At 46.3% G+C, this 27,555-nt stretch overlaps 1 long non-coding RNA gene across 1 annotated transcript; it reads right to left on the bottom strand.

Annotated features, from left to right (window-relative positions):
* Nucleotides 1-506: 506 nt before the first annotated feature.
* LOC123622434 lies at nucleotides 507-25,339 on the bottom strand. The gene is made up of 4 exons (XR_006729496.1): nucleotides 25,201-25,339; nucleotides 15,860-15,957; nucleotides 14,504-14,608; nucleotides 507-653 (listed from the first exon to the last, which is right to left on the bottom strand). It is a non-coding gene; the product is annotated as an uncharacterized LOC123622434 (long non-coding RNA).
* Nucleotides 25,340-27,555: the final 2,216 nt, after the last annotated feature.

The raw sequence follows: 27,555 nt of genomic DNA, 5'->3' as shown, positions 1-27,555 counted from the left end.
TCTCAGAGATTTTTTTTCCTCCTATGCCTACATCATAGATGGATAAATTTCCTTGCTGGTGCCCTCTGGAGGATTTTTCCAGTCCACTCTTTCAATGAGGGCATAGCCTTTCCAGGCTCTGGCTAACAGCTTTGATTACATCACTGCACTCCAGCCTGGGTAACAGAGTAAGACCCTGCTTCTAAATAAATAATAAATAAAATAAATTTTAATAATCAAAACATATTTTAAAAGGAGTTATCATAGGCTGGGCATGGTGGCACATGACTGTAGTCCCAGCTACTCGAGAGGCTGAGGCAGGAGGATTGCTTGAGCCCAGGAGTTTGAGGTTGCTGTGAGCTAGGCTGACGCCATGGCACTCTAGCCCTGGCAACAGAGTGAGACTCTGCCTCAAAAAAAAAAAAAAAAAAGGAGTTATTGTATATGATCCAGCCAGAAATTCCATTCTGGGGTATATTTTTCATTTATTAATACAAATTTATATAGTGGCACATGCTATGGGAGAACTCAGAAATTTATAACACACAAATTGTTGTGGGAAATACAAATCATTTGAGAGTCAAGAAATCAGGCTATAGCATTTTGCGAGGCTGAGGCAGGAGGATCACCAGGAGTTCGAGACCAGCCTGAGCAACATGTCAAGACCCCTGTCTCTAAAAAAAAAAAAATAGAAAAATTAGCAAGTCATGGTGTCATGAGTCTGTAGTCCCAGCTATTCAGGAGGCTGGGGCAGTGGGCAGGAGGATCACTTGAACCCAGGAGTTTGAGATTGCAGTGAGCTATGATGATGCCACTGCATTCTAGCCTGGGCAACAGAGCAAGACCTTGTCAGGAAGGAAGGAAGGAAGGAAGGAGGGAAGGAAGGAAAGAAGGAGGGAAAGAAGGAAGGAAGGAAGGAAAGAAGGAAGGAGGGAAAGAGAGAAAGAGAGAAAGGAAGGAAGAAAGAAGTAGGCTGGCAGGTGTTTACCTCAGAGAAATAAAAACATTGTCCACACAAAAACTTTTACATGAATGTTCATAGCAACATTATTATTATAGTACCCAAAAGATGGAAATAACTCAAATGTCTATCAACTGATAAATGGATAAACAAAATATAGTGTATCCACACAATGGGCAATTAAACAATAAAAAGGAATGAAATACTGATGTATGCTACAACATGAATGAACCTCAAAAACATTATGGCTTGACTGGAGCTTGGAAGATCTACCTTGAAGATGCTTCTCACATGGCTGGCCAGTTAGTGTGATCTCTTGGCTGGGAGCTCAACTGAGGCTGAGGGCTGGGAGCTTCTGTTCTCTCCATGAGCTGCTTGGGCGTCCCCACAGCATGGTGGCTGGGTTGCAAGAGTAAGCATCCCAGGAGAGCAAGGTGGAAAGACATGGGCTTTCTATGATTTGGCCTTAGAAGTCGCATAACCTCATTTCTGTTATACTCTATTGCTCAAGGCAGTCACAACATTCTTCCTAAATTCAAGAGAAGGGAAATTCAACTCCACCTCTTGAGAAAATAAAAAGATTCTAGAAGGGCGTATGGGATGGGAGATATTGTTGCAGCCATCTTTGGAAAATACAGTCTGCACAGAGGTTATTAAAGCTTTTCAGATGGCAGATGGTGGTGACGTGGAGTAGGGAGGCGACGGTGGTGGAAATAGAGAAGATTAAATATAATTAAGAAGTATTAAGGAGGTAAGATTGCTAAGACTTGCTGATGGCTTGGGTGAAAGAGATTAAGGAGAGTCAATAGCAGATAGATGCTTAAAGTGTGTGACAGTCTAAGATAACCTAGGAAGAGAGTACAGAGAAAGAAGAAAAATGGACCATGGGCTGAGTCCTAGAGAAGATATCAAGCAGAAGAGGAGCAAGTACAGACAACCAGCTCAGGAAGCAGCACATTTGCTGTTGGGTGTAGGTGTGTAGGGGGCTGATTAAGGGAGGGTTTTGGACGGGCACGGTGGCTCACCCCTGTAATCCTAGCACTCTGGGAGGCCATGGCGGGAGGATCACTCAAGGTTAGGAGTTCAAGACCAGCCTGAGCAAGAGTGAGACCCCGTCTCTACTAAAAATAGAAAGAAATTAGCTGGACAACTAAAAATATATAGAAAAAATTAGCTGGGAATGGTGGTACATGCCTGTAGTCCCAGCTACTTGGGAGGCTGAGGCAGAAGAATTGCTTGAGCCCAGGAGTTTGAGGTTGCTGTGAGCTAGGCTGATGCCATGGCACTCTAGCCCAGGCAATAGCGGAAGACTCTGTCTCAATAAATAAAAAAATAAAATAAAATAAAAGGGAGGGTTTTTCTCTTAAACCAGACACTAACCCTGAGCCTCTAATTCTGGCCTCAGGGCAAGAAAATAAACTTTTGGGGGTTCAGGCTGGACTTGAATAATGCTCAGGTGGGGAGGAGCAAGACACTTCCAGAGAATGGAAGCACAGGGGACAGCAGCCAGGACAAAGGGTTTGGCTTTTTTGCTGGAGATAATGAAGGGCCAGGAAGGCATTAACCTTGGCAGAGATAGGCTCAGAGTCATGGTCTAAGAACTTTCGTCCCAATCCAGCATTTCACAAGGGAGGAACCAGAGGCTCAAGAGGGGGTATCACCAGCTCTGTCCTCCCTGGACTAGCATTGGTCACTCACGAAAGACACCATGCATGGGCCGGAGACAGGCCGACGCTGGAGGCCGCGCAGATTCCGCATCCTGGAACCACATCTCGCGGAAGCCAGCAGGGGGCAGCAGAGAGCCAAGGCCGGCTCAGTCCAGGCAGATGAACGACAAGGGATGGGAGTCAGAAGGCGGAACCGGGTGGGAAGCTGGGCAACTTCAGATTGTCACTTTTGAAGCACATTCTTCCCTTCTCCATGTCTCCATGTAACCCATGAGGATGACACATCCATTTCTCAGATGGTGATAATAGTAATTATGATTATTGCCATTATTTTACACCAGTCACCATTTATTGAGTCCGTCCCATCGCCGAAGCGTCACAGTCTGGGCCGGCAGAAAGAGAACCAGACTGCGGATCAGGCAGACTTGGGCTCACACCTGGCTCTTCCCTGACTCATGATGTGACCTCAAACAGGTCACTTCCTCTGAGTCTCACTTTCCTCATCTGTAAAATGAGGATGATAAAACACAACGCTGGAGGGCTCTGGGAGAATTGAACTGGCCTTATATAAGTAAAGGGCCTGGTGCCTGAGCAAGCCTCCATAAATTTGAATTCCTTCCCCTGGCTTCTGTAGATTGTTTGTTTGTTTGTTTGTTTGTTTGTTTGTTTATTTATTTATTTATTTATTTTTATTTTATTTTATTTTAGACAGATTCTCGCTCTGTTGCCCAGGCCACTGTTGTGGCATCAGCCTAGCTCACAGCAGCCTCAAACTCCTGGGCTTCAGCAATCTTCCTGCCTCAGCCTCCCAAGTCTACAGCTGGAACTATCTACAGGTGTGTGTCACCATACCCAGCTAATTTTTTCTATTTTTAGTAGAGATGGGGTTTCGCTCTTGCTCAGGCTGTTCTCAAACTCCTGAGCTCAAGCAATCCTCCCTCCTTGGCCTCCCAGAGTGCTAGGATTAGACTGTTTTATTTAGACAAATGTTATTAATGTCATTTAGCAGATATTTACTGTGAGCACACTGTGGCTTGGTCCTGTCCTAGGTACTGGGAACCAGGAAGCACCCCTGTGTGAGGAGGGGTGCCCACCAAGTCCAAGGTCTGCCTACCTGGATTAAGAGCCAGGATTCCAAATTCCTGCTGCCTTGCTGCTCACTGTGTGATCTTTTGCAGGCAACTCTTTATCTAAACCTTGATTACATCATCTGTAAAATGGAATAGTTACAGTACCTAGAGGCTTAGTGTGACATTTAAGTGTGACAGTGCACCAGCAAATGCTTTGCATCATGCCTAACACATAGTAAATACTCAGTAAATTCAAAAACAAAACACAGTAAGTTTCCCTTAAAGTTACTTCTCCTCTGGGCAGCCCTTCCTGCTCATTCAGGTCACTGGTCACCCTCTTCAGATTACAAAGCAGCCTTAGTATCAGAGAGGAGGCAAAAACCCAGCATCTGAAGACTGGAATTACACCCTGGCTCCACCTCCTACCTGCTGTGTGACTTTGGGCATTCAGCCTCTCTGTTCTTCAGTTTCCTATGTAAAAAACTGGGATCATATTATCTACCTATTAGGGTTGTTGTGAGGATTAAACAACAACCTAGGCAAAGCCTAGACGGAGGAAGTGTGCAGTACGTGTTCAGTCATTATTACTGTTTTTTTTTTTTTTTTTTTGAGACAGAGTCTCACTTTGTTGCCCGGGCTAGAGTGAGTGCCGTGGCATCAGCCTAGCTCACAGCAACCTCAGACTCCTGGGCTTAAGCGATCCTACTGCCTCAGCCTCCCGAGTAGCTGGGACTACAGGCATGCGTCACCATGCCCGGCTAATTTTTTTTTGTATATATATTTTTAGTTGGCCAGATAATTTCTTTCTATTTTTAGTAGAGACAGGGTCTCACTCTTGCTCAGGCTGGTCTCGAACTCCTGACCTCGAGCGATCCACCCGCCTCGGCCTCCCAGAGCTAGGATTACAGGCGTGAGCCACCGCGCCCGGCCATATTACTGTTATTATTATTACTACGCCCCTACTACTATACTATCTTCCACATCCCCCCTGGTCTCAATGGCTATGGATTCAGCCTCCTCAAAGCCTCTCAGTGTAATCTCCAACCTCCATTTCCCAGGCCTGACTCTGCCCATCATTTCACCCCCTCTCTATTAGGGGCTTGTTCAAACAGATTGCTAGTCCTCATGCCAGAGTTTCTGATTCATCAGGACTGCAACAGCCTGACAATTTGCATTTTTAGCAAGTTCCTAGGTGATGCCAGTACAAGAATCACACTTTAGGCTGGGCACAGTGGCTCACACCTATAATCCCAGCTCTTTGGGAGGCTAAGCTGGGAGGATTGATTGCTTGAGGCCAGGAGTTCAAGATCAGCCTGAACAACATAAGGAGACTCCCATCTCAACAAAAAATAAAAAAATTGTTGTGGTAGCATGCGCCTATAGTCTCAGCTACTTGGAAGCCTGAGGTAGGAGGATCACTTGAGCCCAGGAGTTTGAGCTTACAGTCAGCTATGATTGCACCACTGCACTCCAGCCTGGGCAACAGAGCAAGACCTATCTCAAAAAAATAAAATAATAATAATAAAAAAAAGAATCACACTTTGACCACCTCTGCTTCTGAGCTCTTCCCAGGCTCTCCTATTCATTTAACCCTTCTCCAGGCCTGTGGCCTTAGGGCTAGAGTGATCCTGTGGGTGGAGACCAGTCAAGGACAGTCAGAGGATGCAGACTGGGATATGAAAAGGGGCTGGCCTCTGGCTCCAGGGTTTGCCCTTCACCCTGGAATCTCCATTTTGCACCAGCCAAAGTCAGGGTGTTCCTAAGGCCTGAAAAATCCTACCACCTGGCCACACACACACATACACAGGTACGTACGTACATGCTCCTCCCCCAGCATTCATTCCAGAAGTCCCATGCTCTTGCATGATGCTGTAGTGGCCCCCTCCACCCCCCTGGCCCACCCTCACGACCAGGCCCAGAGCTCACCGACCCTCAAGACTCATCGGGAACAACCCTTCATCCCTTTCCTCACAGATGTTTCACCCACCCTCCTCTTTGCTCTGAAATTCCCTCAAAAGCATTCACTAGCAATTTTTCTAAATCACAGTAATTACCTCATTACTTTGATATTAATAGACTTTGCTTGGCAGCCAGGAGCCAACTGAAAGGCGCCCAGGCCCTGTGTGCGGGGAGGGATTCCTGGGGCGTGAGTGCCTGCCCGGCCAGCCCTGGTGGGTCCCTGCTCACCTCTCTCCCCAACCCGCCTTCGCTCCCACGTGCTCTGACCCAAGTCAGAGAGAATCCTTGAACCTTCTGCTCCTGAGAAATGGTGGAAGCCAAAAGAAAGAAAGAGAGAAATAGAGAGGAAAAGAGAGGGGAGGGAGGGGAGGAACAGGTAGAGTCCAAACCATCCACTAGCCAGAGGCCTAGAGTCACACTGCAAAGTAGAGGCAGCACCCAGAAAGGACCCCAGTGCTCCTGGCCACCCCAGGCAGCCTTTCCTCCCCTCAAGTGTGCCCCAAGGCAGATCTGCCTTGGAGACTCTCCCAAGCCCAGCCTGGAAAAGGAGAGTCAGAGACAATAGCAGTTAGGAGCCTCCACTCAGCCCCTCCCCAAGGACTCCCCCAGGCTCCTCCTCTTGCCTCCTAATAAATAATAGCTAGTACTTAACAAGTGTGGTTCATAAACTTTCCAGGTGGTGACTTACTTAATCCTCCCAGCATCCCTGTGAGATGACTGCTGCCATTTAACCCACTTTACAGATAAGGAAACTGAGTCACCGCAAGAAGATCACACAATTCTAATTGGGGGAGTCCTTGGGGAGGACTGTGGGCCTGAATCAGTCAACTACTGATCCTCCTCTCCCCACTCGGAGACTTTCTTGTCTCTAGTGTCCAAAACCTCTTTCTAGATTTAGAATAATGAGATTTAGCTCACGTGTGCTGAATGCTTACTATGTAAGAGATACCTTCCCTGAGTTACCATTTCTTACTCTCAGCATTATTCTCTATGATCAGGATTGAATCAGTCCCATTTCAGATGGGGAAACTGAGAGCTTAGATGATCACCCCAAGGACTCGCTCTCAGCAGATCTGGATTAACTCAGGTAGGCCTGACTGCCAAGCCTAGTCTCCTAATCATGATGCCCTTGTGCAACCGTCCTCCTTCCTAGGCCTCAGTTTCTCCATTCGTTGCAATCACAGGGACCCTCCATAAGGGCTCACTGAGTGCTAAGCACCACTTTGGTACAATCCCTACCTGGCCCATTGCACTTGATCTTATGAATTTGAATCACTGACCAGTTATAACCTTAGGGCAATACTGCCTTGGTCATACCTGCCCACTCTCAGGTTGAGAGTAAGTGGGTTTTCAGGTCCAGGGCTTTTAGGAACATTGCCTGGGAAACATCCTTCACAAATGGGATGAGGGAAGAGACAGTCTCCGCAGAAAGGGTGACCAGGGCAGGACAGACCAGGCTGAGAGTGGCTGGGCAGCCAGAGACTAGACTAACCAAGCTGGTCAGGGTCAGGGTGGGGGGTGCAGTATAGAGGATCCTTTGTCAGGCCAGAAGCTGCAAGCCGCCCTATCCCCACCATCTGGCTCCAGCTCCGGCCCAGTGATGCATGATGGGGAAAAGGGGGGCGGGATGCTGGGGGCTGCCCACCTGCTCTGCCTCTTGGGATAAGCCAACCAGAGACCTCCCAGGCCCATCTGGCTAACACATCCCCGGGCCCTGACCACCCCTGGGACTCCTTTCGACAGGCTGAAATTGGCCGGGAGTGTGGCCAGCCTGTTAGGGTCACAGGTCATCGTTAATCTGCCAGAACAAGGGACGTCGGGCGGGTGGGCAGGCAGCCGGTGTGGGCAAAGCCCTGGCAATTCCTGCCGTCTGCTCTGGTGGCCGTGGAGAGAGGTTTTCCTCTTCTGGGAAGCAGGGAGGTAGGTTAGAAACAACATAGGACTCTAGAAAAATTGTAGATACTCACTTCTCACTATCTAGCAATTCCACTTCTAGATGGAGACCCCGGTGAAACTCTCACCCTTGTGCTCAACGTGTCATTGCAGTGTTGCATATGACAGTGAAATACTGGGGAAAACCTAAATGCCCATTAACAGGGAACTGGATCAATGTAAGAACCAAAACTGGAGACTATCTTAATTATTGGGTCTGAGAACTGAGGTCCCCTATGTCAACATGACTTGACTGTTCCAGGAAATTCTTGCCTAGAAAGATAAAACTGTAAACCAATAAATAACCTCACTGTTTGCCTCAGGAAATTCTCACAAACCAATTTGGGCAAACAGCTTGCTCACCTTGGCAAATACCTCTCTTTTCAGACAACAGTTTACTTAATGTTTCAAAAGCCCCATCTCGGATGTCTACCAATCCTAAACTATGTCTCAGACTTTGCCCAATCCCAGTTTTCTGCCTTAAAAAAAGACTCACCTGAAACCACCTGAGCCCACCTGACCATACCCTCTCCTTTTTTTTTTTTAAGAGGTAAGGTATTTCTGTATCACCTAGGCTGGAGTGCAGAGGAGCAATCATAGTTTACTGTAGCCTTGAACTCCCTGGGCTCAAGCAATCCTCCCATCTCAGCCTCCAGAGTGGCTGGGACTACAGGCACGTGGCACCATGCTCGGCTCATTTTTTCTATATATTTTTAGTTGTCTGGCTAATTTCTTTCTATTTTTAGTAGAGATGGGGGGTCTCACTCTTGCTCAGGCTGGTCTCGAACTCCTGACCTCAAGCAATCCTCCTGCTTTGGCCTCCCAGAGTGCTAGGATTGCAGGCATGAACCTCCGCACCCAGCCTGAAACTCTTAACCCCTATGATTTACTGCCTTCCACGTAACCTTGTCCTGACTCCAGAGTTCAGTAGATTAGGGCCCTGCAGATCAGGAAGTTTCAGTAACTCAATGATAATAATAACTGATATTTAATGAGCACTTGCCACGTGCCAGGCACCATGCTAAGCCCTGAATCCTTACAAACCCAGCGGGTAGGCATACTTCCTGCTCACTGATTTGGAAACAGAGTCTCTGACAAGTCAAGGAATTTGCCCAAAGTCACGCAACTAATAATGGTGTTGGTCTATGTGGCTGCAGAGGCATAACAGCCCCACGTAAGAGTGGGAGATTCATGATTTGAACCCAGAACATGCCAGGACTCTAAGCCAATGCACATTCCTTTGCACCCTCTGCCTCCAAGGAATGAATGAGCTGCTCAGACTCCTCCTTCCTGCTGTGCCCTCTTTCATCTCCTCCTCCCTCCCAGTCCTGGGCTGACCCCATGCAAGGACTTCTCATTTAACTTGGCGGCTGACTGGCTGTGCTGGCAGGTCCTTGGGTGCCCTGTGGGGGACTCAGAGGGCCATGACTTCCAGGCCATCTCTGAGCTTCCTCAGTGGTACACTCCCAGGTTGCAGAACCATGTGACCTTCACCTTGGTTTCCTGGGCCCCCAAAGCCTCCTCCCAGGCCCAGCCTGCCCCAAGCCAGGTAGGCTTTCACTCAGACACCAGGAGTGTCACTGGGTCCCAAGAGCCAAGACTGTGCCCCCTGTTCCCACACACACCCAGACTCCTAGCATCTGCTCCTGTCCCCTGCCCCAGTTCATCTCCTGCTCCTTCCAGTAATCAGCTTGGACTCCAGGTCCACAGAGAGCTGAATGGGGGCCTGTTTGGGTCTTAAAACCAGGCCTCAGACCATCACAAGTTTTTTAAGGCAGGGGAAAGAGCCCTGGGTTGAAATAATCATGATAATTATTGTTATACTGTAGTTAAACACTCACAATAAGAGAATAATAATAATAATAGCTGGCCTTGAGAGCTTATCAGTGTGCTAAGCACACACTGTCTCATTTAATCATTTAAGTATCTCAAGAATGCTGTGAGGTAGGAATTATCTCTCCATTTTGAGAAGTGAAAACCAAGCTCAGAGAGTTTAGGTAACTTGCCCAAGGTCACACAGCTGCCGGGTAGATGGTAGAGCCTGGAGAGTAGAGACAGGACCCAGACCTTACCCAGCCTGGTTCTTCCTAGGGGACCTTGAGAAAGTCAAATCCTCTCAGACCCTGTTTGCCCAGATGCCCAAGGGAGGAAAAGCCAGAGGGGACAGAACAGGAGCAAAGCAACGTGAGCAGCACAGTTTGATGGGGACCAGTGACCAGAAAGGATAACCTGGGCAGTGGAAGCTGTCTCAAGAACTTTACAAGTGGGATCTAATTAAGCCTATAAGGTAGGAACTCTTCTTAGCCCCATTTCACAGATGAGCACTTGGAGGCAGAGGAAGGTTTAGTGACTTGCCCAGTGCTACACAGCTGGTGGATACAGATTTGAATCTAGATCTGTCAGACTGCAAAGCCCTCACTCTGTGACTGTCTATTATGCCAGAGATCAGTGAGCAAGTTCCTGATTCAAAACCAAAGGACTTGAATGTTATGTGAGGCTTGGACTTTTTCACTGTAGATCTGCACTATCCAATACATTAGCCATTAACCATGTGTAGTTATTTATGATTAAATAAAATTAGGTCAGTTTCTCTGTTGCACAAGTCACATTTCTGGTGCTCACTAGTCATGTGTGGCTAATGACTGCCATACTGAACAAGTGCAGACATTTCCATGGTCTTAGGGACCAAAGTGCTGGTGTCATTGTTAGAGAGGCATTAAAGCATAGAATCAGCAGAAGTGTGACCAGGGCAGGTCTTTCTGCTGGAACTATCACTTCTTGGGAGTCAGGGAGGGAGAGAGGTAGATACCCAACAAGAGAACTGTGAAGCAACTAGATGCAGATGCCAGTGGAGGCAGAGACGTGGAGGGAGTGAAGGGGCAGGGAGGTATTCCCAAGAATTCAGCCTCTGGCTTCTGACAAACTTGGAATTCTCTTCCTGCCTCTTGCTGTGTGGCTTTGGGCAATGTGTGCAAGTAACTTCTCTGAGCTTCAGTTTCTTCAACTATAAAATGAAAATAATAAAAAGTACCAGCTGCCCAAGGGTTGTTGTGAGTTTTAGGTTCTTTTTTTGCTTTTTGTTTTTCTTTTTTCTCAATCACAGAGTTTTAGGAAAATGTTGTGAGTTTTAGAAGGATAATGTGGGCCAGGTGTGGTCGCTCACGCCTGTAATCCTAGCACTCTGGGAGGCTGAGGTGGGAGGATCACTTGAGGTCAGGAGTTTCAGACCAGCCTGAGCAAGAGCAAGACCCCCATCTCTACAAAAAACAGAAAAATTAGCCAGGTGTGGTGGTGTGCACCTGTAATCCCAGTTACTCGGGAGGCTGAGGCAGGAGGATTGCTTGAGCCCAGGAGTTTGAGATTGCAGTGAGCTATGATGATGCCATGGCACTCTAGCCTACAGACACAGCAAGACTGTCTCAAAAAAAAAAAAAAAAAAGAAAGAAAAGAAAAGGATAATGTGGGTAGAGCAGGCTTTTCCCACTATCTGCGATAACAGACAGATTGACTATTTCCATTCCACTGACACCGATACTTTTGTAAAACACAAGTAAATGAATTATGAGAAAATGTGGATGCCATAGCAATATCAAATTGCTATAAAAGTTTCTAAACACTCTTAATTTCTTATTTTGTGGTAACAGTTTTGAGACTAGCACTATCCACGAACCAAACAGGGAGCAGCAATGATTGTAGAGCACTTGGTTTCATAGCTGACATAGAGCGGAGTCAGTGGCTGCTATTGACAACAATAATATTGGATAGATAAATGAATAATACAATGGGGTAAGAAGAGGAAGTCTAAGACAACACTGCTGTCATAGCTAATACTCATAAGGGGAGAGTTAGGACCAAGACCCAGACACTGTCACTCCAGAGTCCTCTGATTCGATGCAGTAGGGAGAGGGCTGTATAGGCCACAGGCCTGGCTGGAGGCACATCTGGAATTGGAGGCCTGGCTCAGCCTAGGTGTGCAGCGGGAAACAGACTATTTTGCAGTAGGTGGTCTCACCTATTGAATGGCTGGGTGAGAGGCAGGTTCCAGCTCCCAACCTTTCTGCCCTCCTGCCGCAAGATCCTTACATGCGATGTGTGCTCCCTCCCACCCCTCTCCCCTGTTCTTTCTCCCTACGTGGTTAACTCTCACCGATCACTGAGATTTTTGCTCCCCAGCCGCTTTCCTCCTTTCCTTCCTAGAGAGGTTTCCTGATTGATTAGCATTTCAAGGCTCCAAAGTTTTCTATTAGTTAGAATTTCACAAGCGGAGAATTCTATTGATTAGAATTTTATGGCACCACAGATATATTGATTTGCATTCCATGGCCACAGAATTCTATTACTAAGAATTTCATGACTTGAGAGTTCTATCGATTTGAATGAATTTCATGGCATCTTGGTGTTCCAGCAATGCAGGCTTCCTCCAGATACCCACACAGATCAGTCAGATCTCTGCTCAAATTGTCACCTTCCCAGGGAGGTCATCCTTGATCTTCCTATTTCAAATTGCCACCTACTTTATTTTTCTCTATGATGCTAATCATTACTTAACAATATATCAGAGACCCAGCATGGTGGTGGCTCACACCTATAATCCTAGCACTTTGGGAGGAGAGGCAAAGATCGTTTGAGTATAGGAGTTCGAGACCAGCCTGGGCAACGTAGCAAGACCCCTGTCTCTATAAAACATAAAAAAATTAGCCAGGCATGGTGCCATGCACCTGTAGTCCTACCTACTCAGGATACTAGGCAGGAGGTTTATTTAAGGCTGCAGTGAGCTGTGATTGCACCACTGCACCCCAGCCTGGGTGACAATGTGAGACTCTATCCCCCCCCCAAAAAAAGGCTGGGCGTGGGTGGCTCACGCCTGTAATCCTAGCACTCTGGGAGGCCGAGGTGGGAGGATCACTCAAGGTCAGGAGTTCGAGACCAGCCTGAGCAAGAGCGAGACCCCAGTCTCTACTAAAAATAGAAAGAAATGATTTGGGCAGCTAAAAATCTATATGGAAAAAAATTAGCCGGGCATGGTGGCGGCACATGCCTATAGTCCCAGCTACTCAGGAGGCTGAGGCAGGAGGCTCACTTGAGCCTAGGAGTTTGAGGTTGCTGTGTGCTGGGCTGACGCCACGGCACTCACTCTAGCCCGGGCAACAGAGTGAGACTCTGTCTCAAAAAAAAAAAAAAAAAAAAAAGATTCTTTGGCTTGTAATTGGTTAAAGACATGAAGCTTTGTCTAAAGGTTTGAAATGTTTTAACATAGTTGCTGTTTACCAGAGATGAGCCACCCGACATAGATTTGTTGTGTAAATTGAGGACTTGTAGGTTTGTCTCCCATACCCTCAGGCCTGTTAATGCATTACAAAGGATGTCCTCAAGGAGGGAGGGGGGCATGATAAAGCATGTCTGACCTCCCTCCTCCTGGCAGGCAATTTAGTTTTAGGATATTCCTTTGGCCAGGAGGGGGTCCATTCAGTCACCCGGTGCGGGGGTGAGCCTTAAGATTTTATTTTAGTTCACACCATCACCTCCTCCAGGGAGCTCTGCCTGATGGCCAGATTAACTTTGCTCCCCCGTCAAACGCTCTTCAAACTCCCCTGCACTCTGTTCACAGACTCTGTACTATTTCTCTTTAGAGATGCGCTGGGTGACTCTGATTGATATCTGCAGACAAGGACCATGTCTACTTTGTGCCTTGTGCCTGGACCAGTGCCTGGCACACAGTACGGGCTTCAGAATGAACCCATGAATACCATGTCATACTCCTGCAGTCAGGATGGAAAAAGACCTGCTGGGGGTAAGAGCTGCCAAGGATCAGGGGAAAGAGGACCTTCAGGGGACTGAGAGTTTGGATTGCCACCACCACTCTGGATTGGAGGCAGCTCCTGGACAAGGGGCCATGGAGAGAAGGGGTGGGTAAACTTTTTTTTACAGAGGAACAGCCTAAAACATAGGCTGTGCAGGCCATGTGATCTGTGGTCTCTCTGCTGTCACAGCAATCAGCTATGCACAAAATGAGCAAAGAGACAATACATACATGATAAGTGTGGGCTGTGTTCCAATAAAACACCTAATTACACTAAAGTTTGAATTTTACATATCATTCACAGAGTGGGAAAAACTTTCCCAATCCCAGAGATAAAGGTTTATGTAGAAAGTAATGGCAGGAGCCTCAGGTGGAGAAAAGACGCACTTTTTCTTACCCCTGTGATGCTAGACAAGTCCCTTAACCACTCTGAGCCTGGGGCTCCTCATTTGGCAAAATGCATAATAAAAATCCTTGGCTCCCAAGGCGGTCATGAGGATTAACTGAGATGACGCCTTGAGCTCCAGCCAGGAGGCCTCAGCGTGAGCCATTGGATTGCTATTGTTGATAATAATTATTATTACTATTACCAGGGGGACTTTGGGAGGAGCAAACGGAAGGACGTATGCAAATCCTCCAGCACAGTGTCTGGCAACAAGGAGACCTTCATAAAGGGTTCTCCACCACCATCTCCACCCCCACCCTAGGTCATTCCGCACAGACATCCCCAAGCTCTCCTGGTCCCCACAAGCCTCGGCAGAGACGGGAGAAGGTGCCCACGGCAGCTGGCCAGGGTGCGGGGAGAGGGCCTGGCGCAGAGGGAGGAGGGTTCCAACAAGGTCCCCGCCCATTGTCTAAGCCTGCCAGCCCGCCAGCCAGCTGATGTCCCTGATCGCCCGACACCAGCTGGCCTGCCCCACCCCCACCCCAACACCCCCTCCTCCCAGATCCCTCCCTGTCACTCAGCCTCTGCCCCCATCCACCCACAGCCCCGAAAGACTCAGGGTGTGACCAGAGGGGCTGAGCTTTTGTCCCCCAAATCGGAGGCCAATTTGCATCCTTTAGCAATTTGCACACCCCATTCGTTTGTAGAGGGATAGACTACAGGAAAGCCTGCCCGGTCCTTTGGACTTACTTATTTGCGTGGGGTTTTGAAGAGTGATTTTGGGTGTTCCCTTTGAGCCTTCAGCACTTCCTTATCTGGGACTTCGGCTAAGTGACTTTGCCACTCGTTCCTCATCTGTAAAATGGAGACAACATTTCCCTATAGAGTGGTTGTGAGCAGTAAATGAGATGTGTGCAATGTGTCTGGCATCAAGTGTGTGCTCAACAAATAATAGCTGTTGTTACTTAAACATACCATCCAAACATCCTCCAGAGCCAACCACTAAAACCTGTGTTGTCCAATGCGGTAGCTGCTAGGCCATTTAAATTAAAATGAAATAAAATTGAAACTTTAGTTCCTTAGTCACACCAGCCACATTTGAAGTGCTCAACTACCATATTGAGCAGCACAGAGATAGATCATTGCAGAACATTCTACTGTCTGGTGCTGATTCAAACCTTCTAATTCCTCTGACTTTCTCGCTCTTTCCAGAATAGGGCAGAATAGGGCTTGTGCTTCTGCAGCCTTTCTCCCCAGCCCCCATCAAGGAACAGCAGTTCCTCCTTATCCTGGGGCGTACATTCCAAAACCCCCCAGTACAGCTGAAACCTCAGATAATACCGAACCCTATACAGTACATACTATAATGACCTAGGAGAGTGGGTGTTCTTTTGTTCTCTGAGAACCTGCACCTGGACAGCAGGTAGAGAACAGGTGTGGAGCAGTGCCCTGGGGCAACGAGAGGATGTGCTCAATTGTTGGTGTTGTAAAGCAAACAACTGCACCCAACTCTGTCTCAGGCACCAGCGGGAGCCTCCACCTGCAGGAGGTGGAGGAGGGAGGGACAGCACAGAGAACTGTGGGCCCTGTCCCCACCACCTCCCAGAGTCAGTTTAAGGTCACACAACAAGTCTGAGCCTGGGATGAGCGGTTTCCAGCACAGCTGACACCTGGGGCAGGTGCGCCAGATGGGAGGCCTAGAGTGGGGGGAGATGGGAGGGCTGGCAACCTCTCAAAGGCCAAGGCTCAGCTGCACCAGAGTCTGTGAAAGGCATGAGTAGGTCACAGTCAGACTATTTCAAACTGTACACATCCCACATCCGCTGTGGCCCCACCTCATCTCTGGGGAGAGGCAGGAGTTGAACAACCACAGTAATATCTACATTTTCAAGTTAACATCTCCAAACCTGAACTCTTGCTTTTGTCCCTGGGATATGTTCATCCCATGACTGGCCCCATTTCTGGGGTGGCTGCTGTATCCTTTCAGTTGCTCAGGCCTAGAACTTTGGAGTCATCCTTCCTGCTTCCTTTTTTCATACCCCACAAACAAGCCACCAGTAAACTCCACTGGGTCGAAAATATATCTTGAATCTAACCCCTTCTCACCATCTCCATTGCCACCGCGCTGGTCTGAGCCACCATGGTCTCCCCCTAGCATCACCGAGCAGCTTCCCACCTTCGTCTCCTCCAGTACCCTCTTCACCCTGGAGGGATGAAGATCATGTCACTCCTTTGCTCAAAACTGTCCTGTGGCTCCAAAATTATCTGAGAACAAAGTTAAATTCTGCGCTGTGGCCTACAAGACCCCACATTATCTGGCCTCAGTCTCCAGCCATATACTGAGGTCCCTCCTGTGCCATGCACACTCCTGCCCCAGGGCCTTTGCTCCTGCTCCCCTCTGCCAGGAGCCACCCAGGTCCTCATTCACCCTGGCAGCTCTCTGACAGTCTTCAGGTTTCAGGAACGTACCACTTCCTTAGAAGAGACTTTCTTTGCTACCTTACATAAAATAGCACCTGCACTGGTCCCCTTGCCTTTCTACTGCCTTGTTTTTCTTCCAAGTACCTATTATAGTATATACATTTATTCATTTCCTCGGTGTCAGTTCATAGTCAAGTTCCCCTCACAAGAATGTTGGCTCCATGGTGCGGGGATTTTGTCTGCCTTGTTCACTGTTGCATCCCAGTGCTCAGGACAGTGCTTGGCACAATGTGTGCTCAGTGAAGGAAGGAAGAAAGCAAAGCTCTGTGCTAGACACCACGCTCAGCACCTAATGTGGTTTGCTCACCTGTTACCCACAGCACCTAAGGCAGGTACTGTTATTACAGATGGGGCTCTGTAATTATGCTCAGAGATTATGAATTGCCCCAAATTAGTTACAGACTTATTCAAAGTGTGTCTCTTGTACCTCACCCACCCCCCACACTCCCAACACACACAGACAATCAGAATTGATAGCCTGGGAGCTGTGGAAGGCTAAATTCTGCAGGCCCCAGCGGATTCCGGTGAATAGGAATGAGGTCTGAGACCCTCTGCTATAAGGTTGGGCAGCTCTGAGTAGATGAGTCATTAACATTCCCAGAGCAGACTTCAAAGCTCTGGGATCTCTCTTCTTGGGATATGTCTTGGGCCATTTGTTTTTTTTTTTTTGGTGACAGAGTCTCACTGTGTCACCTGGGCTACAATGCAGCGGTATCATCATAGCTCACTGTAACCTGAAACTTCTGCCTCAGCTTCCCCCAAGTAGCTAGAACTACGGACGCACAACACCACGGCCAGCTAATTTTTTTACTTTTTAGTAGAGACAGAGTCTCCCTCTTGCTCAGGCTGGTTTCAAACTCCTGAGCTCAAGTGATCCTCCCACCTTGGCCTCCCAGAGTGCTAGAATTATAGGTATAAGCCACCTGCACCGGCAATAAGGCCATTTGTTTAAGGGGGAAAAAAATCAGAGCTCTGCAGGGCATACTTGAAATCTTTGATATGCCTTCCTGTGTCTCAGGCTTCAACTTCTCTTCCCTGGTCTCTGAGACCATATCCTGCAGTCAATGCACCCTGCCCAGGTCTCTCTCCGTCCCTTCACCCGGAACAAGCTGAACAAGGGGTGTGACAGAGGAAATGAGAAGCCCTGCCAGGGAAGGTAGAGAAGAGGTGGGGGGTTGGCAGGGGCCACACAATGTAGGACTTTGTAGATCATGGTGGGCAGTTTGAATTTTCAGGACATTGAAGAGTCTTAAAGGTGTTTGTGTAACTTTATATTGAGGAAAAACATAAAGAACACAAATCAGGCCAGGTGCAGTGGCTCATGCCTGTAGTCCCAGCTACTCGGGAGGCTGAGGCAGTAGGATCGCTTGAGCCCAGGAGTTTGAGGTTTATGTGAGATAGGCTGACGCCACGGCACTCTAGCCCGGGCAACAGAGCAAGACTCTGTCTCAAAAAAAAAAAAAAAAGGAAAACAAATCATAAGTGTGGATTTTTAAGCCTCAGTCTTCTCATCCGTTAAAAGGGATAATGTGATAGCACTCAACCTAGAAATACTGAGCTATACTTTGAGCTGTGAATTCGGTAACTGGCACATAGGAAACAGTCAATCAATGTAGCTCTCAGGAAGTATTTCAGTGTGGCTGGAAGGGACACTGAGGTAGGCACACAGTGAGAGCAAGCAAGATTAAAGTGTGTTTGGTCTTGAATTTCGTGATGAGTTTACTTTATTTATTTATTTATTTACTTTTAAACACTTCTCTGTTGTTCTGCTGTGATGAGTTTAAACAGTTTCTGTCAGGCAATGGGGAGCCAGTTAGGATTTTAAAAGGAGGTTGGAGAGGGGGCAGGGAAACTAAATCAGAGGTGAGTTGTGGTCAGATCTTTGTGGCTGCAGAGCACAGTTAGTGAGGGGAGAGCCCAGAGGCAGGGAAGCCAATTAGGAGGCTGTTGCACTAGTGCAATGTACATTTCTACAGGTATGACATATTCCATAATAAAATGTCTAAGGGGAGACCAAACAGATAAAGTGATCAGCAACTTAGCCTGGATGGTGAAAGTGAGTAGGAGGAGGAAGATATGGATTCCAGTGACATGTAACAGAGAATAAGTAGGATGATGATTGAGTATGGGAGTTGAGGGGAGCAAGCCTCTGTGTCATTGCCTACTGGGGCAAGACGTGCACTGCTTTGTGCTGGCATCCCCTTCTCCTCTTGGGATTTCTGAGTCTTGTGAATGTACTTACCCATGGGGGAATAATATTGGCCATTAGAAACATACTTTATTTTCGGTCAGATGCAGTGGCTCACGCCTGTAATCCCAGCACTTTGGGACGCCAAGGCACAAGGATTGCTTGAGGCCAGGAGTTTGAGACCAGTCTGGGGAGCATTGGGAGACCCCCTAGAAATGCATCTCTACAAAAAAAAAATTTAAATTAGCTGAGTGTGGTGACATTAGGACTACTCGGGAGGTTGAGGCAGGATGATTGTTTCAGCTCGGGAGTTTGAGGCTGCAGTGAGTTATGATCACACTGCTACATTCCAGCCTGGGTGATAGAGTGAGACCCCATCTGTATTTAAAAAAAGAAAAGAAATATGCCATATTTTCACCTATAAATTTTGAAATGCTTTAAAACAATGTTAATACCCCGTATCAGGTTGTTGTAATATTTGCATGATCAAACACTACTCATAAAGCTGAAAATGTTGCTATGATTTGAATCAGTAGCACCATATTGAGAATCTATTCTAAGAATCAGAAAAAAAGGAAAGGCTTATGCACAGTAATGTTCAGTAAATCATAATTTATAATAGTAAAAAAAAAGCATCCCTGATAACCATTCATATTGGATTTTACCATAAGTAGCATATTATCTTCCATTAAAGTGATGTTTATGAATAATTTTTAGTGACATGGAAAAATGCTGATGTATAGAATAGTTTTTGTAAAGGGCAAGATACAGAAATGCATTAACAATATGATCTCGATTATATCAATATATCCATGAATAGAAAAAAATGAGAAGAATATACAGTAAAATGGTGACAACAATTTTTCTCCATGGTAAGAATTAAGGTGTTTTTAATTTTCTTCACATTCTTCTTGTGTAGTATACAAATTCTTCACCATGAGCATGTTCACATTCCTCTCATAATCACAAACAATAATGAATTTTAATAATATAAGCAGTAGCAAGAAACTCAACTTGTTCATCTCCCTCTCTCTGGGATGCGCTTTTTTTGGAGAAAAAGCTTTGCTTATTAGAAAAGCCCCAGCCATGTCAAATATTTCTCTGGCTCACAGAGAGGCGTACTAAAGTGCCACGGGTATTTCAGGCTCCTGTTTACCCAACAAGGACCATATACATCTAAGTCGCTTCCCCGCGCTGACTGTCATTTGGCCTGGGCTTGTGTTTATTCTTCATTAGCGGAACGGGCATGGCCAGGGCAGATGGCAGGCAGCAGGCACATTTCCCTGCCACCCACCTTTATCCTTCTTGCCACTAGTTAAAGAAAAACAATCACTTGGTTTGGGCAAGAAATAGCCAGGGCCCCAAGCAATTTCTTTCGGTCTATCTGAGCCTACAGTTCTTTTAGAAGGTTGTGAATAGAATAGCAACATTAAATTCCATCACCTGAGCCTAAGCTTCACACTCAAGCTGACTTTATAATATCTCTAAACCTCTCTGAACCTCAGTTTCTTTGGCTGGAAAATGGAGCTGCTGCAAAGCTGAAGTCAAGTTCTGTTTATAATGCACCCAGCCCTGTCCTTGACTATTAAATGTTAACGCTTTGTGGCTCTGATATGTTCTCAGAGGGCCTATCCTCCCCCCTCCCCCAGAACACATACACACCCTACAATGAACTCAGCAAGAATAATAAAGAAATAGAGGCCGGGGGCAGTGGCTCACGCCTGTAATCCTAGCACTCTGGGAGGCCAAGGTTGGGGGATTGTTTGAGCTCAGGAGTTCGAGACCAGCCTGAGCAAGAGTGAGACACCCGTCTCTAGTAAAAATAGAAAGAAATTATATGGACAACTAAAAATATATATAAAAAAAATTAGTTGGGCATGGTGGCACATGTCTGTAGTCCCAGCTACTCAGGAGGCTGAGGCAGGAGGATTGCTTGAGCCCAGGAGTTTGAGGTTGCTGTGAGCTAGGCTGATGCCATGGCACTCTAGCCTGGGCAACAGAGTGAGACTCTGTCTCAAAAAAGGAAGGAAGGAAGGAAGGAAAAGAAAGAAAGAAAGGAAGAAAGAAAGAAAGAAATAGAAAAGGTGGTGACATGTGAGGACCAATATGTTATCTCTATATTTGAAATCCAACAGAACTTGAAAAATCTTTATCTTTGAAGACACGGCTGTTCAGGTCTTCAGCAACAAAGTTTTATCTTCAGAAACAGTAGAATGGGGTATGTTCATACAATGAAATACAACCCAGCAGTAAAAAGGGAGGTAAATTGCTGATATATACAACAACATGCTGAGTGAACAAAGCCAGACATGACAGTATATGCCATATGAGTCCATTTACATGCAAACTCATGTATTGTGACAGAAAGCAGATCAGTGGTTCTTTCATCCAGGTGCAGATGGAAGGATGGATTGCAAAGGAACAAAAGGAAGCTTATAGGGGTGATGGAAATGTTCTGTATCTGATACTGCTGGTGATTTTACAGTATATATACAACTGTTAAAGCTCATCATATTGCAGCCTTTAAATTGATGTAGTTCATTGTACATAAAGTACACCTCAATTTTAAGTCGGTTTTTATTTTATTTTATTTTATTTTTTGAGACAGAGTCTTGCCCTATCACCTGGAGTGCCCTGGCATCAGCCTAACTCATAGCAATCTCAAACTCCTGGGCTCAAGCGATCCTCCTGCCTCAGCCTCCCGAGTAGCTGGGACTACAGGCACATGCCACCATGCCCAGCTAATTTTTCTATTTTTAGTAGAGATGGAGTCTCACTCTTGCTCAGGGTGGTCGCAAACTCCTGAGCTGAAGCAATCCTCCCGCCTCAGCCTCCCAGAGTGCTAGGATTACTGGCATGAGCCACCTCACCTGGCCTTATATTGATTTTTAAAAGAGCAATCATAAGCGCTGAGTGACTGCTAATAGGTATGGGGTTTATTTTGGGGGTAATGAAATGATCTAAAATTAGATTGTAGTAATGGTTGCATAGCTCTGTGAATATACTGAAAACCATTAAGTTGTACCTATTTAAGGGTGAATGTACTGTATATAAACTATCTTTTTTTTGATACAGGGTCTTGCTCTATGGCCTGGGCTAAAATGCAGTGGTGTCATCATAGCTCACTGCAACCTCCAACTCCTGGGCTCAAGCAATCCTCCTACTTCAGTGTCACCAGGCCTGGCTAATTTTTCTATTTTTTTGTAGAGATATGATCTTGCTATGTTGCCCGGCTGGTCTAGAACTGCTGGCCTCAAGCAATCCTCCTGCCTTGGCTTCCCAAAGTGCTAGGATTACAGGCATAAGCCACCACACCTGACCAAATAAATAAAACTTAATAAAGCTGTTAAACAATAAACTATCATGCAGCTATAATGATAGAATTCAGAATAGTGGTGACCTCTGGGTGGGATATTGACTGGAAAGAGACACTGAGACCCTTCTAGGGTGGTGGAAAATGAACTTTATCTTGACATGAATGGTGGTTACAAAGTGTTAAGCTTGAAACAATCCACTGAGTTGTATGCTTGAGATTTGTACACTTTGCTATATATGTATGTTATACTTCAATTTTTTCTTTCAAATTCATTTTTGAAAAATTTACATGAAGTAAACTTTTTTAAGAGATAGGTTATACATTATGAAGAAGTACATTTATAGACTGATTACATAAATCCTCTTTCTGAAATTCTCCTTTGAACCAGTCTTTTCATCTTCCTGGTTCCCTTGTTAACTAATAAAGTGAGTAAAATCTTTGTTATATGTTTATGCTACTTTGTATAAGAACCCTGGGTTTTTGTAAAACTGTTTTGAAAATTAATTTTTGATAGGAGCTTGGAGATATTTTTTACAAAGGAAGTGACATTTCAGCTGGGCTGTTTCCCCATCTGAATTCCTCTTAGCCTTTCAGACTTGGTTCAGAGCCCCCTCCTGGGACTTCCTGAGTATGTTGGGGTCTCTGATAGTGTTCTCCCAAAATGCTCTAGGCAGAACTTCCTTCATCAGTGTTCATACTACTATTTATTAAAATTAACTTTAATTTAATTAAATTAATTTTTTGAGACAAAATCTCACCCTGTTGCCTGGGCTAGAGTACAGTGGCATCACTTAATCTACTGCAACCTCAAACTCCAGGGCTCAAGCAATCCTTCTGCCTCAGCCTCCTGAGTAGCTGGGACTATAGGTGTGTACCACCATGCCCTGCTAATTATTTATTTTATTTTTTAAACTTTATTTTTTTTCTTTTTCTACCACCCTATTATTATTATTATTATTATTTTTTTTTTTGAGACAGAGTCTTACTCTGTTGTCCGGGCTAGAGTGCTGTGGCATCAGCCTAGCTCACAGCAACCTCAAACTCCTGGGCTCAAGCCATCCTTCTGCCTCAGCCTCCCGAGTAGCTGGGACTATAGGCATGTGCCACAATGCCTGGCTAATTTTATATATATATATATTTTTAGCTGTCCAAATCATTTCTTTCTATTTTTAGTAGAGACAGGGTCTCGCTCTTGCTCAGGCTGGTATTATTATTTTTTAATTAAATTTTTTTTTAAATTTTAGATTAGGGAATACAAGTTGAATTCTGTTACACATATATGCTGTACAGTGGTAAAGTCTGGGCTCTTAGTGTACTCATCACCTGAGTAGTGTACATTGTGCCCCGTTGGTGATTTTTTATCCCTCACCCCCTTTTACTCTCCCCCCGCCACATTTTTATCTTTGTAAAGATGGGGGTTTCACTATACATGTACCATTGTGCCTGGCCTTTTATTTATTTTTTTTAATATGCCTGTATGTTCTTACCTCTACATTCTATCTTTTAAGGCCAGGCATGGTGGCTCATGCCTGTAATCCCAGAAGTTTGGGAGGCCAAGGCAGGAGGATCACTTGAGGCCAGCAGTTCTAGACCAGCCTGGGCAACATAGTGAGACCCTACCTCTACACAAAAATTTAAAAAATTAGCTGGGCCTTGTGGCCAGGAGTTTGAGGTTACAGTGAGATACGATCATGCTATTGTATTCCAGCCTGGGTGACAGAGCAAGACCTTGTCTCTCAAAAAAAAAAAAAATTATACAAGTAAAATACAAAAGCATCCTATTTTCTTGGTGTGAAATATCTAAAATAAAACTGAAAAATGAAAGTTCTTTCTTCTGTTCCAATACTTTTCTCCTCCCTGTATGTAACTACTGTTATTTTCCAAACATTTTTCTGTGCATTTATATACAAATGCTCCTTAACTTACAATGGGGTTACATCTGGATACATTTAATTGAAAAATGTTGGGCCAGGCGAGGTGGCTCACACCTGTAATCCTAGCACTCTGGGAGGCCGAGGCAGGAGGATCGCTCGAGGTTAGGAGTTTGAAACCAGCCTGAGCAAGAGTGAGACCCTGTCTCCACTAAAAATAGAAAGAAATGATCTGGACAGCTAAAAATATATATAGAAAAAAAATGAGCCGGGCATGGTGGCACATGCCTGTAGTCCCAGCTACTCGGGAGGCTGAGGCAGAAGGATTGCTTGATCCCAGGAGTTTGAGGTTGCTGTGAGCTAGGCTGACGCCATGGCACTCTAGCTCAGGCAACAGAGTGAGACTGTCTCAAAAAAAAAAAAAAGAAAAATGTCCTAAATTGAAAATACCTTTTTTTTTTCTTAAGGTGTTGAATGTCTCATGAAAGTTAATACTGTACTGAAAGCAAAAAATAGAATGTTGTATGGGTACTGGAAGTGTGGTTTCTACTGTGTATTGCTTTTGTACCATAGTAAAGTAAAAAAATCATATCATAAGTTGGAAACCAGTTGTACATACATGTATAAATACACTTACATTGTTTGACATAAATGGAATGATACTGAAAGAATGGAACTCCAGCTTGCTTCCTTATTTGATGACATGTCTGGGCAATCTCTTCTTACCATTACAAGTAGACTTACCACTTTTAAAATTATATGTTGTTCTCTACAGTTTAGTTTACTAGTTTTTCAGTGAAAGGCATTCAAGCTGATTCCAGTTTTTGTTCTTATAAATCATTCTGGCATATACTTATGGCCTATGCAGCTTTTTGTACTCATGAGCAAGTATTTCTTTGAGATGGAATTTCCAATCATGAAATACGGTAACTTGTTTGTTTCCCTGATTATTAGAGAGGTTGAGCATCTTTTTTTGTGCTAATTATTAATCGTTCAGATTTTCTTTTTGTGCATCGTCTATTCATTCTCTTTGCCTATTTTTCTATTAAATTACCTTTTTTCCTATTGGTTTGTAGTTCTTTATTCTGCATATTGATTTTTTTGTTGAATATATTGCAAATATTTTATTCCAGTCTTTTGCTTGTAAATGACAAAGGAATTTGGTTTATGATGTCTTTGTACATAGAGGAGTTTGGAATTTTTAATCTCTGGTTTTAAGCTTAATCCCTGTTTCTGCGTCTTTGGGACGGAGAATAGATGAAAGTAGCTCAAAGTACTGGGTCTTAAGTCAGAAGCACTTTGGTTCCTATCACATCTCTGCTTTCTTTTTGCTAACAGTAACGGGTGGGCAAGCGGTGGGACAAGCCCTTTCCTCACATATAGAAAAGGGAAAGTACCATCTCTTTCCCTCATTGTGATTTAACTGCACGGAGTGTATAAAACTAACGCCTGAACCAGTTAAAGAGCTCAGTAATAATAATGATAGCTAACAGTTATAAATATGATAACATTTTAGATATTTAGAACACTGCAGGCCAAAAAAGGTAAGGGACTTGGCCAAAGACATGCGCAAAGGCGATCAGGCCTGTACCTGGAGAACTCAGGTGAGACGTCGTCCCCGCTCTCTAAGCCTCGCCCCGTTGGCCTCCGCCCCCGAGCTTGGGCCACTGTCCTGGCCACACACCCATGGCTCCCCAGTGGAGAGGGGCCGTGCGCGTGACGCCCGGCCGTGTCGCATGTGGTGGGGGTGGGTCTGGGAAGCAGGATGCTCCGGGATAGGGCGGAAGGTTCGCGCGGAAGGGGCGGGTCCGGTCGGAGGGCGGGGTTTAGCGGGAGCTGGTCCTGCGGCCGGGCTTCCGCGTGCGTTGGTCTGGCGGGCGAGAGCGCGCGGCGGGGGCGTGCCCGGCGGCGGGGCGGGGCCAACGGGGGGGCGGGGCGGCGCGCGGCCTAACGGCGGCGGCGGCGGCGGCGGCGACATCTTCCGCGGTGGTGGTGGTGGCGAGCTCGGCTGCTGCAGGTCCCGCGGCGGCGCCTGCGAGGGACCCGGGCCGGGTCGAGGCGGGCGGCACGCGGCGGGCGGCGCTCGGCGATGGTGGGCGTCCCTGGAGCGGCCGCGTTCCAGCGTAAGCGGGGCGGGAAGGCGGGCGGCTGAGGGGGGCGTGTGAGGGGCCTGCAGCTCCACGGGCGCGAGGCTCCCGGGAGGCCCCTGGCGCGAGGCCGGGTTGGGGAAACTGAGGCCCAAAGCAGGGCGGCGAATCCAAGGTCACGCGGTGGGCCAGGCCTTCCCGGGCTCCCGAGGCCACTCCTGCGCTTCCTGCGCCGCCCGGAGGGCTCGGGGCTCACGGTGTGAGTGAAAATGTGGGGACCGCGGCCTCGGAGCCCAGGCGGGGCCGGCGTCCATCGGACTTGCTCGCGGACAAGTATTGTTTTGTTCTCCCGGCGCTGGGGCTACAAGGGGAAAGATTATACCCGCCAGATTTTGAGGGCTGTGTGGTCGATATTGGAGGAGCAAGGATGGCCCTTCGGAGGGGCCTGTTGAGCGCAGGCTCAGGTGTCGGACTTCTGGGTTCGCATCCTGGCTCCCTCTCTTACAAGTTGTGACCTTGCCTCTCCTGGAGCCTCAGTTCCCCCATCTGAAAAATGGGGGTGTGAAGAGCCTTCCTACCCTCCCCCAGGGTTCTTGGGTTTTGTGAGGCCAGTAGAACGCTTGGCACAGACCCTCGCACATACACAAGCGTGAAAACTGTCATTGTAATCGCGGTTTGTTTCACTCATCTAGTGTGCACCTCACTCGGAAAAGTCAAATTGGGCTTTGGTTATGTATTTGTTTAAGGTTTTATTTTGTCGTCGGTTAGTCCTGTTCTGTGATCCAATAGTTATTCTTATCTCCATTTTGCCATTCCAGCATTTATCTAGTGTTCCTCCTAGATTGGTGAGATCCTTGGGGGAGGGGTGACATCTCTTAATAAAACAATAAAATTTAATTGCTTTTCGTTACAGTAGTAATAATAGCCAACATTTTTTGAGCATCAGGCATTTTGCATTCTATTCATTTAATATTTGTTAAGTCATGTATTAAGTCAAAAGTACCATTTTAGGCCTTGGGAATGTAGCAACAAACAAACCAGATAGACCAAACTTGGGCTTTGAGTTTAGCTGGGAGAGGGGAGAGACACAGTAAATGAGGAAACAGATAAATGTATTTTGCATGTTTTCTCTTGGTGACAACCTAAGTTAGCTGTTTGAGTGTGCCCATTTTGCAGAGAATGAAACTGAGAAGCAGCAGAAGAAACACTGAGTTCTAGCCTCAGAGTTGATGTTTTTCAACACATAAAAGGGAGGCTTTACACTTTACACAACCTCTCTCTTCTTACAAAATTTAAAAAAATTATTTATTTATTTTTGGAGACTGGGTCTTGCTGTTTTGCCCAAGTTGGAGTGCAGGCCTGAACTCCTGGGCTCAAGCTGTCCTCCCACCTCAGTCTCTGGAGTAGCTGGGACTACAGGCATGTGCCACCAAACCCCGGAACAGCCTCTTTTTTTTTTTTTTTTGGTTTGGCACCCATTAAATGTTGGATTGAAGAAATACAAAGTAGATGCACCTAGCTAATGCCTCTTAGTCAAGCATGTGGTTGCTGCTTTTGATTGCCTCTTGGAACTTTACAACTAAAGAGAAGCAAGACAGAGGTGACCATTTAGGTCTAACAAAGGTGCACAATCTCAGTAAAAAGAAAGGCCTTTAATCTGAACTTAATTTTTTTTTTTTTGAGACAGGGTCTTGCTCTGTCGCTCAGGCTGGAGTGCAGTGGCGTCATCATAGCTAATTGCAACCTGCAAACTCCTGGGCTCAAGCAGTCCTCCTGCCTCAGCAGGTGCCCACCACCATGCTCTGCCAATTTTTCTATTTTTCATAGAGATGGGTCCTTGCTGTGTTGCTCCAGCTGGT

The sequence above is a fragment of the Lemur catta genome, chromosome 17, assembly GCF_020740605.2.
Source record: "Lemur catta isolate mLemCat1 chromosome 17, mLemCat1.pri, whole genome shotgun sequence".
In the NCBI taxonomy this organism is placed as follows: Eukaryota; Metazoa; Chordata; class Mammalia; order Primates; family Lemuridae; genus Lemur; species Lemur catta.
This window is presented reverse-complemented; position numbering and strand designations above follow the sequence as displayed.